Source organism: Bos indicus, chromosome 28, assembly GCF_029378745.1.
Source record: "Bos indicus isolate NIAB-ARS_2022 breed Sahiwal x Tharparkar chromosome 28, NIAB-ARS_B.indTharparkar_mat_pri_1.0, whole genome shotgun sequence".
Taxonomy (NCBI): domain Eukaryota; kingdom Metazoa; phylum Chordata; class Mammalia; order Artiodactyla; family Bovidae; genus Bos; species Bos indicus.
The window spans coordinates 39,558,463-39,565,083 of NC_091787.1; the positions used below are offsets into that span (position 1 = coordinate 39,558,463).

The 6,621-nt window shown below is 41.9% G+C and overlaps 1 pseudogene; it reads left to right on the forward strand.

The window, feature by feature from the left end:
* The first annotated feature begins 1,112 nt into the window (after window positions 1-1,112).
* Window positions 1,113-6,021, forward strand: LOC139180382 (small ribosomal subunit protein uS12-like; annotated as a pseudogene).
* The last annotated feature ends 600 nt before the right edge of the window (window positions 6,022-6,621 follow it).

Consider the following 6,621-nt stretch of genomic DNA (forward strand, 5'->3'; position numbering starts at 1 on the left):
GTCAGTGGTGGACACAAGACCCAGATTTGTTCATCATGGAATTTGCAATAGTAACTCAGAGACTCTGCTTCCGTAGTGCTTACTGGTGTTGGCCTCATGAAGAGCTGAGATGGCCATGTGCTGAGGAAGAGAAAGCTGGGGAGAAAGAAAGCTGAGGTTGGGCTTCTAGGGGATGAAGGGCTGAGAGAGAAAGGGGACCCGTCCGTGGAGCCTGGATGGATAGGGGAATCTCGTTCCAGACTTTTCCATCTCTGACTCCCTCCTGAGCCTTGACTGTATCCATCAACTTTTTTTTGCCATAAAACCACAGGCTATTAGGATATTTATACTTCCTCTTACCTCCTGCCTCCTCTCCACTATTTAAAAGAATTTTTTTTTTTAGCTGCATCTCTTTGCTAGTGGGATCTTAGTTCCCCAATCAGGGGTCAAACCTGTGCCTCCTGCATTGGAAGCCCAGAGTCTTAACTGCTGGGCTGCCAAGGAAGCCCCTCCTCCTGTTTGGTATTTTTATTAGTTCAGTTTTTGTTTTGTTTTGTTTTGTTTTAACCTTTTTACCTGGAAATAATTTTAGATTTCCCAAAGAACTGGAAGGGTGGTACAGTGTTCTTGGATGCTCTTCATCAGCTACTGCTAATGTCACAGTTCACATCACCAGGATATACTTTAGTCAAAAGTAAGACATGAACTTGGTAACCCACTCATCCAGGTTTTTCTGAGACTTACCTGGTTTTAGCACTGAAAGCCTCCTGCACCAGGAAGCCCCCAGTTCCAGACAAACCAGGGCTATCCTGATTTTTAAAACTGGAAGTCCCATGCCTAAGAGACCCCTTCAGTCCTGGCAAACCAGGATGGTTGGTCACTCTGTTACCTAATGTCCAGACCTCCTTTGGATCTCCCCAGTTTTTCCACGTTTGTCCTTTTCCTCTTCTGGGATCCAGTACAAGAGATCACTTTGCACTTAGTTGTCCTGTCTCCTTAGTCTCCTCTGATTTGTGACTATTTTCAGTCTTTCCTTGATTTACATGGCCTTGACACTTTAAAAAATTGATCAATCTATTTTAGTGGGAGATAATTACTTTATAATATTGTGATAGTTTTTGCTATACTTCGACATGAATCAGCCACAGGTATACACGTGTCCCCCCATACTGAACCACCCCCCCCCCGCCACCTCCCTTCCCACCCTACCCCTCTAGGTTGTCATAGAGCACTGGCTTTGGGTGCCTTGCTTCATGCATTGAATTCACACTGGTCATCTATTTTACATATGGTAATACACAGGTTTCAAAGCTATTCACTCATATCGTCCCGCCCTCTCCTCCCACAGAGCCCCAAAGTCTGTTCTTTACGTCTGTGTCTCTTGCTGCCCTGTGTGTAGAATTGTTGCTATTGTCTTTCTAAATTCCATATATATGCATTAATATACAGTATTTGGGTTTCTCTTTCTGACTTACTTCACTCTGTGTAATAGGCTCCACTTTCATCCACCTCATTAGAACTGACTCAAATGCATTCCTTTTACAGCTGAGTAATATTCCATTGCATATATTGTACTACGGCTTCCTTACCCATTCATCTGCCGGTGGACATCCAGGTTACCCCCGTGTCCTGACCATTGTAAAGAGTGCTGCAGTGAACACTGGGGTATGTGTCTCTTTCAGTTCTGGTTCCCTCAGGGTGTATGCTCAGCAGTGGGGATTGCTGGATCACGTGGCAGTTCTATTCCCAGTTTTTAAAGGAAATTCCACACTGTTCTCCATAGTGGCTGTTCCAGTTTGCATTCCTGCTGATAGTGCAAGAGGGCTCCCTCTTCTCCACACCCTCCCCAGCATTTATGGTTTGCAGACCCTTTGATGAGGACCACTCCGGCCAGTGTGAGATGATACCTCATTGTGGTTTCGATCTGTATTTCTCCAATAATGAACTATGCTGAGCATCTTTTCATGTGTTTATTAGCCATCTGTATGTCTTCTTTGGAGAAATTTGTCTTCTTAGGAGACACTTTTAAACAGTACTGGTCAAGTATTTTAATGGTAGCTTTAAAAAATTACTTATTTTTTATTTTTGGCTGGGTCGTGTCTTAGTTGCAGCATGTGGGCCCCCCACTGGGGTGCACAGGCTTCTTTCTGGTTGTGGCACGCAGGCTTCAGTAGTGGTGGTGCATGGGCTTTAGCTGCACAGAGGCATGTGGGATCTTAGCTCCCTGACCAGCATTCGAATCCTCTTCCCCTGCATTGAAAGGCAGATCATTAACCACTGGACCACCAGGCAAGTCCCTGGTCAGTATTTTATAGAATGTTCCTGAACCTGGGTTTGCCTGATATTTTCTCATGAATGGTCTGGGGTTATGAATAATAGAGGATGAAGGAGGCAGTGCCCTTTCTGTCATATCACGTCAGGGGCACATGACAGCAATTCAACTTATTACTGGTTCCTTAACCTTGGCTGCTGGGTTAAAGTGATATCTGTCAGTTTTCTCTACTGTAAAGTTATTATTATTATTATTATTGCCCTTTCATAGCCTGTTCTTTGAAATTGATTCAGTATATCCAGCTCACACCCAGGACAGAGGAGTACCAAAGAATTTCTGGACATATGCTAAAATCACTATAGCAATGATTGGTGGAGATGCTTTGAGGCTGGGCAAATATCTTTGTTTCTCCTAAAAAACTGGCCCACTAATTCTCAGCATGCATCAGTGGGTCTTGCTTGTGAGTAGCTGTTACTGTGGTGTTCCAGTGCTGATTTTCTATCCTTTTATTAATTTAATTGTCAAAGTTTATAATATTGGTACTCTGTCCAGGGTGCCTCTTCTCCTCTTTAATTCTGTGAGCTTTACCTCAAGTTTTGCACTGATTCTCCACTTTGCCAGGGTTAGCTCAGCTGGATTCTTTTCCTTATAAGCCAAGTGAAGCCTCTGAGAGTGAGTACTTAAGATGTAGAAGGTGCTCAGTAAGTAATTTTTCACTATTGCCTTTCTCCCCAAGGCTAGCAGGGACCTATGCAAAAGAATAGCATCTCACTTGGAGCCCTAGTGGCTGAGGATTCTGGAAGAAGAGAGACTGAGGGCTGAGATGTCACTTCCCAGAATTTCTCTTCCACCTTAGTAGAGGACTCACCCAAACATGGGAGCACTTCCCTTCTTTCTTTCCCCTTCCCTATACTAAGTTCTCCTCCGTGGACCTTTCACATGGCTGCCAGAGTTCCAAGCTGTCTTCCTCAAACACAATACTGATCATGGTTCTCTCTTGAAAGCTATTCATTGCAAACAGAGTTATGTTCTAACTTGTCACAAGATCCTCCATATACTGTCCTTTACTTCCCCCTTCATCCTCATCTTTCACTATCCTTCTCTTTAGATCTAAAACTGGAACCACACTGTACATCTTTCCTTTTCCTAAAACACTGCTGTTATTCCATGGCTCTGTGACTCTGCATAGCATGACCTCTCCAGCTGGACTGTCTTTCTGTGATATCTTCCTTGACTTTGCCAAGATCTAGTTTCCGATGTTCCTACAGCAGTTTTCACCTATAAACCTCTGTCATGGATCATGTTATGTTTTGCAGTTTATCTGTGTCCATTTCTGTCTTTTCTACTACACTGAGAACTCTTTAAAAGCAGATCATCCTGTTTACTTATGCATTTTCGTCACAGAGCCTGGCAACTAATAATATGAGCTAACATTTTTCAAGTACCCGCTTTATACCTGACAAGACAAATTATATCATTGATTCCATTTAAGAACTCTCTAAGGGAGGTATTTTTTAAACAATTCAGTAGGGGCAAGAATAGTCTTTTCAATAAATATTTCTGGGAGAACTAGATAGCCACATGCAAAAGAATGAAGTTGAACCCCCTACCTCACACCATATACATTTAAATTAGATCACAGACCTAAATGTAAAAGAAATTGCACAACTCTTAGATTAAAACATAGGGCTAAATCTACATGAACGTGGGTCAGGCAGTGGTTTATTAGATATAGGGCTCAAGCAACAAAAGAAAACAGATAAATTGGACTTCATCAAAATTAAAAACTGTTAGGCTTCAAAGCACATTATCCAGAAAGTGAAAAGGCAGTCCACAGAATAGGAGAAAGCACATGCAAATCGTATATCTGATAAGGGTCTTGTATTCAGAATATATAAGTAATTATGGCATGTGTGTGTGCTAAGTTGCTTTAGTCGTGTCTGACTCTGCGACCCCATGGACTGTAGCCAGCCAGGCTCTTCTGTCCATGGGATTCTCCAGGCAAGAATACTGGAGTGGGTTGCCATGCTCTCCTCCAGGGGATCTTCCCAATCCAGGGATTGAACCCGCATCTCTTATACCTCCTGCATCGGCAGGCATGTTCTTTACCACTAGTGCTGTGTGGGAAGCTCTTGTACAACTTAATAATTCAAAGATAGTGGTGCCAGCAGTTTGGACAGGTGTCTTGATCTTTGTACTGCCAGGAGGCTCTGTAGTCACCGATGAGACCAGAGCGTGATAAACAGCACAAGAAAGCCCATTTGGACAAAGCTGTGAAGGCCAACCCTTGTGAAGTCACTTCTCATGTAAAAGGAGCTACACTAAAAAATGTGGAGTTTGGAGCCAAACAACCAAATTCTGTCATCAGGTGGTGTGTCAGGGTTCAGCTAATCAAGAATGGCAAAAACATCACAGCCTTTGTACCCAGTGATGGTTGTTTAAATTTTATTGAGGAAAATGTGAAGTTTTGGTTGCTAGGTTTGGTAAAAAGGTCATGCTGTTAGTGGCATTCCTGGAGTCTGCTTTAAGATTGTCAAAGTAGCCAGTGTCTCTCTTTCAGCTTTGTACAAAGGCAGGAAGGAAAATCCAAGACCATAAGTTTTTTTTCCCAAGATTATAAGTTTTGATGGTGAAAGTGTGATAGTAATAAATTTTCATGTGCCAAAAAAATAATAATAATTAAAAGACTACCCAATTAAAAATGGGCAAAATATTTTAATAGATATTTCTCCAAAGAAAATATGCAGATGACCAATAAACACATTAATTATGGGAATACACATCAAAAACAAAATGAAATGCTACTTCACACTTATTGGAATGGCTGTAATCAAGAGGAACAGTAATAACAAGTATTCATGAGGATATGGAGAAATTTGGAACCCTCATATACTCCTGGTGAGGATGTAAAATGGTAAGTCATTTTGGAAAACACTGAAAATTTCTCAAGAAGTTAAACATGAAGATACCATGCTGCTGCTAAGTCACTTCAGTCATGTCTGACTCTGTGTGACCCCATAGACGGCAGCCCACCAGGCTCCCCCGTCCCTGGGATTCTCCAGGCAAGAACACTGGAGTGGGTTGCCATTTCCTTCTCCAATGCATGAAAGTGAAAAGTGAAAGGGAAGGCACTCAGTCATGTCTGACTCTTTGCGACCCCATGGACTGCAGCCTACCGGGCTCCTCCATCCATGGGATTTTCCAGGCAAGAGTACTGGAGTGGGATGCCATTGCCTTCTCCGGAAGATACCATATGACCCCACAAGTTCCTATATATAATTGTTCTATGTACAGTTGTCCCTCCATATTCATGAGGGATCAGTTCCAGAACCCTGCTGATACCAAACTTCTTGGACATTCAAGTTGTTTTTATAAAACTGTATTTGCGTATTACCTATGCACATCTTCCTGTACACTCTTCATCATCTCTAGATTACTTGTAATACCGAATACGATGTCAGTGTCGTTTAAATAGTTGCTGAGAGTGAAAGTTGCTTCGTCGTGTGTTGGTGCACTGCAAATTCAAGTTCTGCCCTTAGAAGCTTTCTGGAACTAAACAGTTTGTTTTCTGGATCCGTGGGTTCACAGACACAGAACCCATGGATATGGAGAGCCAACTGAATATACTCAAAAGCAATGAAAACGTGTCTGCACAAACCCTTGTACATGAATGTTCATAACAGCCTTATGCATAATGTCCAAAAAAGCAGAAACAACCTAATGTCCATCAATTAGTGAATGGGTAAACAAAATGTAGTATAGCCATTAAAACAGAGTAATTATTCACAATAAAAAAAGAATGAAATATGGATACATGCTACAACTATTGATAGATGGACTTTGAAAACAGTATTCTAAGCAACGGAATATGGTCACTAAAGATCATATGGCTTCCCTCATAGCTTATTTGATAAAGAATCTGCCTGCAATGCAGGAGACCTGGGTTCGATTCCTGGGTTGGGAAGATGCCCTGGAGAAGGAAATGGCAATCCACTTCAGTATCCTTGCCTGGAAAATCCCATGGACAGAGGAGCCTGGCAGGCTACAGCCCATGAGGTCACAAGAGTCGGACTTAGCGACTAAACCACCACCAAAGATCATATATTGTATGATTATATTTGCATGAATATTCAGAAGAGTGACTGCTAATGAGTGTTGGGTTTCTTTTTGGGGGTAATGAAAGTATTCTAATATTAGTAGTAATAGTCTCACAACTCTGTGAATATACTAAAACCCAGTGAATAGTACACTTTAAAGGGACTGATATTATGCAATGTGGATTATATCTCAATTAAGCTGATATGTGTCATAATATATCCAGCTTAAAACTCAACATTTGAAAAACTAAGATCACGGCATCTAGTCCCATC